The sequence below is a fragment of the Hoplias malabaricus genome, chromosome Y (assembly GCF_029633855.1).
Source record: "Hoplias malabaricus isolate fHopMal1 chromosome Y, fHopMal1.hap1, whole genome shotgun sequence".
Classification (NCBI taxonomy): Eukaryota; Metazoa; Chordata; class Actinopteri; order Characiformes; family Erythrinidae; genus Hoplias; species Hoplias malabaricus.
Window position 1 is genome coordinate 14,427,095 of NC_089820.1, and position 14,720 is coordinate 14,441,814.

The 14,720-nt window shown below is 43.5% G+C and overlaps 1 protein-coding gene across 2 annotated transcripts in view; it reads right to left on the bottom strand.

The window, feature by feature from the left end:
- The window catches only part of tncb (tenascin Cb), a 60,482-nt gene that overhangs the window by 45,354 nt on the left and 408 nt on the right, over positions 1 to 14,720 (bottom strand). The gene's annotated exons all lie outside the window — the stretch shown is intronic.

The following is a 14,720-nucleotide window of genomic DNA, read 5'->3' on the forward strand; positions in this document are numbered from 1 at the left end:
CACATTCTGCTTCTGTTACTGTCATCTGTTCTTTTGGAATCTTAATCAAACTGAATCTTTCCAGGCTCAGGAATTTATACCTTTATAGAGTCAATAAACTACTTGCATATACCACTGTAGAAATACTACTCTGTGATGTTTGACCAATCTTCTTGATTTTTCTTTTTTTTGTCAAAAATGTGAATAGGTTCAAAAAGAGTAAAGTAAATGGATCTTGAATCCTCATGGGTCTGTGACAGAGCAGAGGTCTGACAGTCAGTTACAGTCACAGTTAGTGAAGTGTGTAGCAGGTAATATCCTGAGAACCGCCTTGACGTGTGATCAGCAGAGCTGACAGATGAAGAGGATTGAGAGGAATCCCACGCCTGCAGAAGCCCGTCCCTGATTACACCTCCCCCCTGTAATGGAGCGCTAAAGCATCCTGCTGATGGGAGGCTTGCGATTTGGACCCTTGAGGGTGTCAAGGACGACCCCCACCCTGCAACCCAAGGATTAAATCAACAAAATAGCCAGAAAATTGCATTGAGCCACTATACGAAGGTTTTAGTTCTGGGTGGGTAGCTGGCTTTTTCACTTTGAATTCTGGCTTGTTGCCACAAGAATCTGAAAGAAAATGACACTTTGAAGGCCCCAGACGTTTCTTTGGGAACACAGTCTCCACCACTGCCTCAAACCTCTGGCCAAAACTGACCTGCGTTGACAGATGAATAACCTGAAAGAGAAAGAGTAGCTGGGGAATGATAAAGAAATCACTGGAATAAAGGTAGAAAGTCATTTGGTGGAGCCAGGAAGGAGTTAGCTTGGGCTGTGGAAGGCAGTCCAGCGGTTATGAATGAAAACCTGGAAAGGGCTAATGCTTTTTTCCATCTGTCCTCCTTTTTTGGATCTCCTTCAATAAAGAACACGGTCCAGGGCAGTATGCTAATGCTGTTTGTTGCTGGTACTTTTAGATGGACAGGGCAGCTCTCTAATACCCCATTACTACTTTCTCAGACTCTAAACTGAGGCAGTTGGTTGCCATGTGTCTAACGCGAGGGAAATGGCACTTGGGGCTGAACATATATTTAGCACAACTAAGCTAAATTAGTCCAGTGTTGGGCTAGTCCTGAGTGTTGACTGTGGCAGCTGAGTGGCAGTGAGTCTCTACCTCACACAGAGAACAAATGCTACCTTTTAATGAGCCGTTATAAGCCCAGCGCTAAAGTGCTAAAGTTAATGAGACCCAGCCACCGTCATGTGTAATAAAGCAGATTATTCCCTTAACTTGCAGTTTGTTGAATCAGCGGTAAACAAGGTGATGAATAGTTGCTGTTGAAACATCGTAACAACCAAACAATTACACTGCAGACAGTTCACTATCTGCAGCTTCACACTGAGGCCTGGTTTATGACTTTAAAGACCAGAGGCGAAAACTTTAAATGGAATTTGCTGAGAGCATAGGATTGCAAAGTCATTTTCGGTAAAGTTCAATAATGCGTGAATAAAATAAACCACTCTCAGTGGCATCACGCAACTACATTATCAGTGTCCCTATAGCTGCTATAAATTAGATTGGAATTGCCCCGGCAGCTTGTGAAACGGGCAGATGGAAACCACCACCGCCTCAAAGCACATACACAAACCCAGCTGATGGGAAATGAAAGTCTGCCGCAATTTTGGACGAGTGAATCCACTTCAGGTCCAGCTGGCTTTATACTTCTCCTAAAGATACAGTACCTTTTTTACCAAAACTGCTCTTGTCTGAAGCCCAAATCCAGCGGAAATGGAAATATCTCGGAATATGCTTTTCCTCAGTGATTGCTTTACCAGCGCTCATATCCCACAGATGAGATTTTTGCTTGTGTTTTCTACAGGGGGCAATTTTTGAATCTGTTCTCAAAGGCTGATGATTGATGATAGGGCTTAGCACTCTCAGGTGATTACATACCTCAGATAAGAGCTACTGGCTACTGGAAAATCAAGACAGACATTTCACAGAAAATCAATCTTTCCTGGATTTATAGAAATGGTTCTGAAACACTGGAAGGACACAGATGGGGGGAATATATTGCACACGTTGAATAATAAGATTCTTTCTTGATCTGATTTCTGAGTGCTGTATTTTGATGATCTTGGAAAGCTTTACAGTGAGGGAAACAGCTTTGATGACAGTTCTGATGCCAGAACTTGAGCCAGAAATACACTATATGACCAAACATTGGTGGACACCTGCTCTTCCACCATTTCTACTGAAAGCAATGGCATTAATAGGGGTTTGTTTTTAGACTTTCGCTCCAATAACAGCTTCTACTTCTCTGGGAAAGCTTTGGATGACATGTTGGAACATTGATGTGAGGATTGGTTGGCATTCATATGCATGTAGTGAACACTACCTGGAATATATATAAACACACAAAGGTGTCATGCTGCTTCATTTAACATTAATAGTTATTCAAATATAATAAACACTGGTATATAAGGAATATTAAGCACAGGCTTCCTTCACTTTCTCTCAGTTCATTTGTATGAAATCATCAAGGCTGCTTAGTTTTGTAGGTCACCCACGACAGAATGGCTCCAGTCTTCTCTGGGACACGGTCTTAATGTGGGTCGCGTGCAGTGCTGAGTGAACTGCTATTGTCTGGAGACTCAATTCTCCTTCTGAGGCGCCACACAAATGCACTGACACTGTAATCGCTGAAGAGGTCTCTCCTAAATCTACTCGGTGCTACATTTCTACAAATAGTGCTTCCAAAATGGTTCTTGGTTTGAATGCACAGCTCTGGGGTTCTGCTTTATGTTTTCTCTCATGTTTTCTCTCAACTGTTTAACTACACAGTAAAAATACATGCAACAACAATGTAATTACCAACAATGGGTTCACAGTTAAAGATGGACCACAATAGTACACATCATGCAAATACATGAAGTTACATTTTTTGGTTTTCATAGTTATTATAGAAAGGTATTTAAAGTGGTACCTTCTAGGCATAAGACCTTTACATTTTGAAAGTTTCTTAAACCTTAAACCCAGAAAAAATAAAAATAAATAAATAAAGAAGTCTTAGATTTCTTACTGTCTTATTATACAGTTACTACAGAGTGTAGAGAGTTTTTGTTATCTGTAATAACAATTTAAACCCAGCTGAAACCTTTGCATAGGAAATCTCCAAATCCATTCTTAAGAAGAATACACAACATTTTAAACATTTTTTTAGAGAACCACAGAGTATTGGTCTATTGCAGTGCTCCAGAGAATTTTGTTTTTAATGAGATTTCCACTTAATAAACCCCATCATATTAGAGTTGAAAAGACAATATTAGAATCACCTCCTCACTCTGCGATCTGAGTTAGTCAGTGTGAATGTTTGCAGGAAGAACCGGTTGACAGAACTAAAATGTGTGAAGAAATGTGTGAAATAGTCATAATTAAATACCCCTCAGATATTCGAGGCCTACTTATCTCACTCTTGGGTGAATAGCTTGAGCAGATTTTTATTGATCTGCCATTCTCTGAGGTCACAATCACAGATAATGTTGCTGAAGCCAACGCTATGACTGAGATTTCTACTCATTAAACAAAAAGATAGATTTCCTGGAGAGCTCACAAGAACAGTCCTCCCGTGTGTGTTTGTGTGTGTGTCTGGATCGATGGCACAGCAAGCGAGTGCTTTCTCCAGCTGTGGTTCATAAATGGATTTGGAAGTTATCACCTCCCTGAGTGATGAGCAGAGAGATGCTATGGTTCATTTGGCATCCTTTTTGTGTTTCTGCTCCTTCTGCTTTTCTTTTATTTACAGAGGATCGGTCTGTCAGATTTCTCACTCCATTACCTCTTCCCTTCAATTACTTTCTTTTATAAACATAATACTACTTTTGGAAACTATGGCATCTCCAGCCTTTGTGGGAAAGGTTGTGAGGAAGAAGAAATATTACAGAATACTGAGAAAAGTCCAGTTCAATGATGACTAAGAGTTGGAATTTAGAATTGCCCTGCAATATTACATTTCCACTTTAAAATGCTACACTGGCCACGCTGTTGTAGCTAAGAACGTCTATCCAGGTGAGAAAAGTCAAGTACTGAGCTTTACACCCAATCTATTCTAACAGTGTGATCTATCACCCCAGCCTGGTATCTCACCTAAAACCTGTAATACACACACACACACACACACACAACCAGTAATGCACACTCCTGTGTGGTGGAGGGTCATGGCTAGGCTTTGTGTGATGCTTTGTATCAAAGTTACATTTAAATTTAGATTTAAATGTAGAACTAACATCTGGATCAGAGTGGAATGTACTGTATTAGCCAACAGGATCTCCACAGATTACTACATACAGCATGAAAAGAAGCAGCCCAGATGTTCCTCACATTCCCCCTTCATGATTTGTTATGATCCGTGGTTATTTTACAATCACTAAGCAAGCTCCACTGGTCCACTATCTCTCTGACATGTTTCCAAAAGAAATGATAGAAACACCACTGTAAACCATTGTGGAAGAACATGACACCAGAGGGTTTAGAGTTATAGAGTTATGTTTAGGGTTAGGTTTAGGGAAAGGCTTGCTTTATGATTAATGTAGCGATGGTTAGAGTCAGAGGAATACTAAGCATTTTATTTTATTTTTTTATTTTTTGCACTTGGGGCTCCCCCTAGTGTAGTTCAATTTTACAGCACTGTACTGAAACCAGTTGGGGTGGGGGGTGGTTTCCAACCATAAGTGACATAGTCCTGTTTCTTTAGTTCAGAGTCAAAATAGCAACGACAGAGGCCCTGTTCTCCATATTACAGGTCAATGGAGCATCACGATGATTCAGGAGCTTTCAATTTAAGACAAAAACATTACATGGTGTTCTTTTAAGGCTGAATTTTCAGGCTGGGAATCAGACATTCATGTGTACACCTGTGAAGGATGAACTATGTCCCTCATAACGTAAACGCAGCTTTGAACTGGCAATACCTACAATACACAGGAGATTTCTCAGTGGAGAACAATGAACAAATCAACAAGCAGTGTCAGTAAAGTGGTATATTCCATTTTTTTAAATAAAGCAATTTCTCCAGAATCATATCTGAGCAAATGAATAACTAAGTTAATTAACAAAATAATCTACATGATCACAGTTGGATGAACAGCACATATACACACACTTCAGGTCCTGGTTTCGGCTGGGAATCTGCCAACATTCTATATCTTCCCTAACCTCGTAATCAATAGATGGGTCAATCCCGCTCTCTGCGCTAGGCATGCTGCTGAGAGGAGAGACATAGGAGAGGTCTAGGAGATTGTTGGATGCTGAGCTTTAGCTTATGGCTGGATGCTGTAACTGTCCACTGGCTCCAAACAAGCCTTTTCAGAGCGAGTGGCAGTTCCTCCTTGGCTCTTTATTTTGCTTGGCCAGTGTGCACTTCAAAGGCAGTCATTTGAAGCTCTGTCTGGCTCCAGTGACCAGGATCCCAGCAAATGAATATCTGTGACGATGACAATCATGCTCACTCACTCACAAACACACACACACACACACACACACACTGAGAAGCTCAAAGAGCCTTTAAATGTCACAGAAAGTGGTCCGTGACTTCAAGGCTGTGAGGTGGGTGGCAGAGAAAATGGGCAGCAACTGGAGCTTAAGCAAACACATTTATTAATTCATTTCAAGTAAAATGGCATTAAAAAAGTAATTACTGAAAATGCTATTTGATTTTTTTGTGAACTTCCAGGGCTCAAATCTCATTCCTTCACATCTCCGTGATCTAATTCCCAAGAAATACAAACCCGAGAAACTAAGTAAAAGTATTCCACTGTTTTCACAGTTGCGAACCCAAAGGCGGTGTTTTCCCTCTGCTCAGGAGAAGCGTACGATTACATGTGGACCGATAATTGAAAGTCAGTGGAGGCTGGGTTTGGCACAGAGAGGCCGGGTTTCATGTCAATCAAGCCCCATTTATAGAGCTCTAATGATGCTGGGGGCTCAGATGGCAATGATAGGAGGGCTTGTGTGTGTGTGTGTGTGTGTGTGTGTGTGTGTGTGTGTATGTGTGTGTGTGTGTGAGCGAGAGCATGATAAGGGGGTGGATGGGCAGAGATAGCTGTGTTCACACTGCTCTGAGAGGTCCATGGGTTCACTGCCATCGCCACACTTTATAATAGCAGCTTCCACACTAAGCGGAATGGAGCAGGGCTAGAGTGACATTGCCAAGGACGAGTGTGACCATGCTGATTAAGGGCAAATGGAAAGTTTTGGGGCATGTCACTGTGAAGCCTGAGATAGCACAGAAGTGGTCCCAAGGTCAAATAACTAGTTTCCTCCATAGGGAAGTTAATCAAGACTTTCCAAGTCAATTACAGCAAATTTGCACAGACGTCCGGATCTGGCAGTGGTTGGACAGGAGCAGAGTGTTAGGAATACCATGCGACAGCGCTGTAAAATAATAAAATGATTCTCTTAGCCAGGCAATTTGTAGCCTGATTTCACTCTGGATCTACTCTTTATGAAGCGATTGATGCAGTGTGTACTCTGGTGGTGTGAAGGGAGAATGGAGTCAATCTATAGTCGCATTAAAAAGCTCTGAGCATTTTTACATCTCGGAAAGCAGAAAGGCGAATGAATAAGATACATATTGTCACTTGTAATAAATCCATTGTAAAAGTGATTTGTAAATGTATTTATTTATTTATTTTTATTAATTTGATATTGCAGTTTTGTATGAATCAGTGTTTAAAATAAACAAAAATGGAGTTTGGAAGCCATTCAGGAAGCATTGTGATATCCAATGAGACGGCTATAGGGGTAAACACCCAAAATCACATGTAAATGTGTCAGTTAAGAATAAATACAACACAACTGACAAAGAGAAAACAGACAGAAAACAGAGCCCTCAACAAGATCTCAGATAATTAATACATAATATACACAACAGTACGCAATATACACAGTATACATTTAATACGAAGTGAGCAGGCTAGGTGTTTGTAAAACACAAAACATCGCTATGATTAGTTGTGATTTTGTAGTTATTTTGCAATCATGATTGTTTCAGTTTGATTAAATCCTGTCACGAACTTGAAGAATTACAGAAACACTGCTGTAAATTGTTGTGGGAGAGCGTCACACAGGAGAACTTCCTGCTGTTGCTACATTTTTAAATGTCTGAGTTAGGCTTAGGGTCAGGGTTAGGTTTAGTGGCAGGTTTCAGACTGATTCCTATCACTGGGCATCTGACTGAATTTCCTGTGTACATCCTGAAATAGGGAACTACATTTTGTACACATAGTATAAATGCTGGGAATGGACTATTAGTCAAACATGTACAAATGAAACTGAAAACCAGACTGGATCATTGTATTTTACACATCCTGTTCATTCTCTCGAGGTTTGGGATATCCCCAGCCTGTGCTTTGCTGACACACACCGTGTGCGACACCCTGTCTTTGCCTCACTGTTTATGGTGTGTGCTTTTGCAACAAAAAGATGAGACATTGTGTGAAGTAATAACAGCATGTTTGAGATGGTCCTTGTCAAAATCAGTTAGCATCGCAAAGGCCGGGTAGTGCACAGCAACATTCTATATATTTTATAAAACTTGAGTCCAAACAGCACTAAAGGAAAGAAGTTAATAATAATAATAAATAAATAATGCTTTATTAACCACTGCCACAGACTGCGTTTTCTTAGAGCGCCTGATGAAACAGATCCAGGCGGCACTAGCTATGACCCTGAAACCCAGACTAACCTTTCTGCTCTTCCCACATGGGGCAGCTGGGAGTTTGGTTTTACACTGTTAGCCCCGGTGACCTGACCTTTATTATCCTGACCTCTAGAGCAGCCAAAAGGGCAGCCTCATATGAGCCCTTTACAACACTCTTTACCCCCTATTTCTGCCAACAGCCATAATAACACCACCAAGCTTCCCTTTTTATGGCCTGCTGCAGTGAACATTCTCAAGGTTCTCTTTATCTCTGTCCTTTGTGAGGACCCTGGGAGTGAAGGCCTCTGGTGGTTGTCCTGGAGAGCAATGAACCCCTGGAAGGGAAGCCAAGCAAATATATCAAATATGTCTGAACTCTTTTTTTATTATTATTTTGCATCATGGAATTTACCACTTTTTCCTTGTTCCCTTAAAAAAGTCATGTATATTAAGTGATGTTTGAGTGGAACAACAGTGCCATAGAGGAACCAAGGTTTGAAGGAGCTGTGCAACAGTTCCCTGCCAGTTCTTGTTAAATCTCTTACCCTCAGTTCCATTACAGATTGCATTCTCATGAGTGATGTTGCTCTGTGCAGTACTTTGGGATTGATCCAGACCTATTCATCCAGCATCCGCACCTGACCACACCAATGCTCTTGTGGTGGAATGTCATCGAAACCTCACAGAAAGGTTCTAAGCTCTAGTGTAAATCCTTTCCAGAGGAGCGGAGTGTATCCAGTTAGCCTCGGCTTTGTCGACCTCCTTTGACAAAGGCAGCAGACATAGCGGCTAAGCAGAACCGCAGACCTCAGAAATGTCCAGGCCGCAGAGTGGGGACGTGGTGAGACGAGGACCCTGCTGTCCGCTCCTCCAGTCTATGTAAGCTTATGGCTGTATGTTTCTTCGCTGGAGGACTTTCTCTGTCCTTGGTCCTGGTCGCTCCGTTGTAGTTGCACTGCAGCAAGAGTGAACAGCTCCACAGCAGGGAGCGCCGATACTGAACCCTGAGGAGTGTACGTTGATGAAAACCATGCTCCACGGTGAACGTGTGGCACTCGTCAGACAAGGAACTCCCCAGAGGACGCTTTGTTCATACTGAGGAAATGCCAGGAAACACATGCTGCTTTAAAATCTCACTAAGCCTTTTTCTAAGCCCCAGTTTAAACGCATCTTGCATGCTTATGCTAATGAGGTTCATTTACAGTACGGCCATTCAAGGGTTTATTCGACGGCTTAAAACGTTCCTTTTTCATTTCAGCAAAAGAAATATGATTTGATGAAAACCCCATAGTCCAGAATGAACTCCACTGCTTCCACCCTGGCAGAAAACGGCCTGCTTTTCCGGCAGCAGGAATGTGCTGGCTGTGATGAAGGGACATCTGTTTCGTTTCTTTTTTCTTTTTATTGCAGCGGAGGTCCACGTTGAAGAGTGGTCTCATTTTTTGTTTTTTGCCATGTCAAATAGTGCCATCCATTCAAGCTATTGAACCCTGCTCTACATCTGTGTGTGTTCGAGATATAGTGGATGCATGAATTTCCGGTAGCTACCCAGCATGAGGAATCAGACTTATCCCAACACTAACCCTCTAACACTAGTTCTCTAACCCTAACCCTTGTTCTCCAAGCCTAGTTCTCTAACCCTAACCCTCTAACACTAGTTTCTTAATCCTAAACCTAGTCCCCTAATTCTAACCCCAAACCTTATGCTAACCCTACACCTTTAAAAAGGGTTCTTTGGTAAAGAGAATCGTCTTTTATAGAACCCTGAACACTCAAAGAACCTTTTGCATGATTAAAGGGTGATTTGCATCATGAAGTTGTTCTTCACATTGATGGAGAATATGCTGTAGAGGGTTCTCTATAGCACCTTTTGGAAAAAGATAATAAATGGCACCAAAAATGGTTCTTCTGTTATAACAAGCTTGACATTGTAACAGTAAACAAACTCTTTTTGGGGTCATATAGAACCACATATAGCACATTCTCCACATTCACCCTAAACTTAGCCCTAATCCCAACCTTAGCCCTAGCCCTAACCGTAATGTTGAAAGCTGGTGGATTTTTTATTTTATTTATTTTTGCCATCCCACTGGGTAACATTCTCCCACAACCGTTTACAGCACTGTTTCTGTGAATTTTCTCTGTGCACGTAACAGCCAAACGGGCGGCACAGTGGTAGGTTGATTGTCGACTCAAAAGTGACTGTAGGTGTGAGTGTGTGAGTGAATGTGTGAGTGTGTGTGTGTGTTGCCCTGTGAAGGACTGGCGCCCCCTCCAGGGTGTATTCCTGCCTTGCGCCCAATGATTCCAGGTAGGCTCTGGACCCACTGTGACCCTGAATTGGATAAGCGCTTACAGATAATGAATGGATGGATGTAACAGCCAATTTGTATAGATTTCATAAAGCACTGGACAGAAGCTTGCTTTGTGTTCATGAAACAACTACCAGTGATAACACAGAAATGTTCTGAATGTCTGGGCTGCTAATATTTGAAGTATATTTATTCCGTTTGGGAGGACATGCTGGCGAGATAGATCGTCTGCAGCAGATTGTTTCTAAATTATGCGAACTGGCTGTGTATATTATCATGTAAAGGCACGCACAAGATATGGTGACTAGGAATATATTTCAAGTTGTTCTCGGTCTCTGCCGAATCAGACACATGTGCTCATCTCTTGGACGCCACCAGTGGAGATAACTGGCCATAAGCCTGGTCACTTTTCCTAGACCTCAGAGCTCGTACATTAGCATCAGACACACATTACAGCCATCTGGAGCTTGTGGGGGGACTTTTACAGACTGGAGTGTATTGAGGGAATCTTTGTTCGCTGATTCATAGGAACCAGTTGGAATGTGTCTGTGTGGCCATTTTTAGAAGAGAAAAGGCAGCTTGTTTATGGAGTGTATTAATGACCACGGCCTGTCCGTCTGGGCCTACTGTGAGACACTGTTAATAAAGTTACCTACAAACAGACTGGGCTTTTATTACTTCTTACAGTGATCTAGCCTTTGTCATATAAGCTGCATGTCCACATATTTATAGACACCCCGCATGATCTATATTGAATTCTGCTTGTGGAATAGCCACAGAAAAAAGCATTGATCTGCAAACCTTTTAGACCTGCTTTGCCCTATTCTACAAAGGCCAGGATCCAACCCACACCTTCCCAAATAAATACACACAGAGCTGGTAATATGTGGCCGTTGGGTCATTCTCAGTGCTGCAGAGACCCTGATGTGGTGGTTGTGGTGTGTTACTGTGTGTCGTGCTGGTACAAGTGGATCAGTCACAGGAATACTGCTTGAGTATTTATACCCCTCAAAGTCACTGCTGGACTGAAAATAATCCACCAAGCAAAACTACACAGCCAACAGCATCAAATGACTGATTCACCTTGGACTAGTGTCTGTAACTGTATACCTACAAAGTGCACCTCTGTGGTTAGTGGAGCTGATAAAATGGACCATGAGTGTAGAAACAAGGTGGTTTTAATGATATGGCTTATCAAAGTATATTTATATCCAGAGAGAAAGAGAAAGAGAGAGAGAAAGAGAGAGAGAAAGAGAGAGAGAGAGAGAGAGAGAGAGAGAGAGAAAGAGAGAGAGAGAGAGAGAGAGAAAGAGAGAGAGAGAGAGAGAGAGAGAGAAAGATAGAGAGAAAGAGAGAGAGGGAGAGAGATAGAGAGAGAGATAAAGAGAGAAAGAGAAAGAGAGAGAGAGAAAGAGAGCGAGCGAAAGAGAGAGAGAGAGAGAAAGAGAACTAGAGACAGCGATCAATTGAATCCCTAAAGATAGTAATATGCAGGAGTGTGAGAGAATACAAGACATAATGGGGACAGAGAGAGAGAGAGAGAGAGAGAGAGAGAGAGACAGAAAGAGAGGGAGAGAGAGCAATACTCTGTGAGTGTGTGTGTGTGTGAGAGAGAGAGAGAGAGAGAAAGTAAGAGAGAGAGAGAGAAAGAAGAAGTACTGAAGGAACAGAATAAAACGTATCCCCCTCTTTCCACTCTGTGCACCAGGTGCTCTGTAGGAGCTTCTTGACAGACAGATATACTGGCTCTAAAATGAAAGGAATCTCTACCGCACCAGTGAAGCCCACTCTGCTCCAAACAGCTGCTCCTAGAGCTTTAACAGGAGCCAGGAGTAGCTAGCGCTAACGCTAACAGCTGTTCAAACAAAGGCTACTTTCTCACTCATCTTTATTCTGAGTGGCACTGTCAGAGTATACCCTCCACATAGCACTCAGATCATAAAACATTTACACGCTGTGCCAAGGCAGCTGTTGGCAGGTATAACGTAGTCCTTTTAATGAGAACTGGGGACTGGAGTGTCAATAACACCAGAGAAAAGCAGCATTCAAATGAATCGTGATGTATTACTATGTAATATGCATATGTATTGCTACATTATACGTAGTGAAACACCTTAATTGTAAGTTAAGTTAAATATCACCAAGGTATTTTTCATAGTCACAGCTACATACACTATTCTGTATGGACAAAAGTCTGCTAATGAGTAGTGTCATTCGTTTAAATTATACCCATTTATTGCTTACTCAACTGTCACTGACCTAGGACCCCTAAGTAGTGCACAAGGGTGTACTCCTCCACACTGTCCAGTTCTTAACTTTACAAGGAACCTCCATGCAGCTCAAGGCCCAGACATCCAGGCGATCCTTTACAGACACCCCCTACTTCTAAAATCACTCTCAACGTGAAACCCACCCTTCCCCACACACAAACACACATGCCTACCCACATACACACACACACACACACACACTGACACACGCAGACGTTTCCCCCACAATGATGTCCTGAGCTGGCAAGATCCTGTTTCCAACACATGAAGAAAGAAGGAAAGAAGCTGGCAGCTGACAGCCCCCCAAGAGGGGGACTAAAGAACAGCATTAACACAAACCAGCTGCTGCTGCCCCTGTCTGGGCCAGGTCTGGACCGTCCAGCAGGTAACACACACGCACTACCCCACAGCTAACTGACCACATATCCAGCAGGTAATACACACACACACACACACACACACACACTAGCCCATAGGTAACTGACCACACCTCCAGCAGGTAACACACACACACACACACACACACTGCCCCACAGGTAAATGACCACACCTCCAGCGGGTAACACACACACTGCCCCACAGGTAAATTACCACACCTCCAGCAGGTAACACACACACTGCCCCACAGGTAACTGACCACACCTTCAGCAGGTAATACACACACACATACTGCCCAACAGCTAATTGCCCACACCTCCAGCAGGTAACACACACACACACTCACAGCTCCACAGGTAACTGACCACACCTCCAGCAGGTAAAACACACACACACACACACACACTGCCCCACAGGTAACTGAACATGCCTCCAGCAGGTAATACACACACACACACACACACTGCCCCACAGGTAACTGAACACGCCTCCAGCAGATAACACACACACACATATATACACACACACAAACAGTGCCCCACAGGCAACACACACTTAGAGCCCCACAGGTAACTGACCACACCTTCAACATGTAACACACACAACACTGCGCCCACAGGTAACTGAAAACACCTCCAACAGGTAACACACACACACACTGCCCCACAGGTAACTGAACACACCTCCAGCAGGTAACACACACACACACACACACTGCCCCACAGGTAACTGACCATGCCTCCAACAGGTAACACACACTGCCCCACAGGTAACTGAACATGCCTCCAGCAGACAACACACACAGACACACAAACACACACAGTGCCCCACAGGCAACACCCACACACACTGCCTCACAGGTAACTGACCACACCTTCAACATGTAACACACACACACACCTCCAACAAGTAACACAAACACACACACACACTGCCCCACAGGTAACTGAACATGCCTGCAGCAGGTAACACACACACACAGACTGCCCCACAGGTAACTGGACACGCCTCCAGCAGGTAACACACACACTGCCCCACTTGTAACTGACCACGCCTCCAACAGGTAACACACACACACAGTTCCCCACAGGCAACACACACACACACACACACTGCCCCACAGGTAACTGACCACATCTTCAGCAGGTAACACACACACACTGCTCCACAGGTAACTGACCACACCTCCAGCAAGTAACACACACACACACAAACTGCCCCACAGGTAACTGACCACACCTCCAGCAGGTAACACACACATGCAGACTGCCCCACAGATAACTGACCACGCCTTCAGCAGGTAACACACACACAAACATATTGCCCCACTGCTAACTAACCACACCTCCAGCAGGTAATACACACACACTGCCCCACAGGCAACTGACCACACCTGCAGCATGTAACACACACACACACACACACACACACTGCCCCACAGGTAACTGACCACACATCCAGCAGGTAACACACACATGCACACTGCCCCACAGATAACTGACCACGCCTTCAGCAGGTAACACACTCACACACAAACATATTGCCCCACTGCTAACTAACCACACCTCCAGCAGGTAATACACACACACCCACTGCCCCACAGGCAACTGACCACACCTGCAGCATGTAACACATACACACACTCACACACACACACACACACACACACACACACACACACACACACACACACACACACTGCCCCACAGGTAACTGACCACCCCTCCAGCAGGTAACACGGTGGAAGAAAAATCCCTGGACAAAATATCTCCTAATAAAGGAGCGGAAGAGCAAGGGGTTTTGGAGCTGTTTGCTTTTCTCAGAAACTCCAAAGACAAACTGTTACAGCTTCCCTCATAAACCGTAATGAGTCGCCTTCAGCAAGACATCGTAATGAAGAGCATCAGGAGCAGCATTCAGCAGAGAGAGAGAGAGAGAGAGAGAGAGAGAGAGAGAGAGAGGGAGAGGGAGAGAGGAGAAGTATTTAGAAAAAGGAACACAGACAGAAGGGAATGGGAAAGTAAGTGGGAACGTGGCCAAGAAAAGACAGTGGAGAGAGTGAGAGGAAAAGGGAGTGAGGAGAGAGA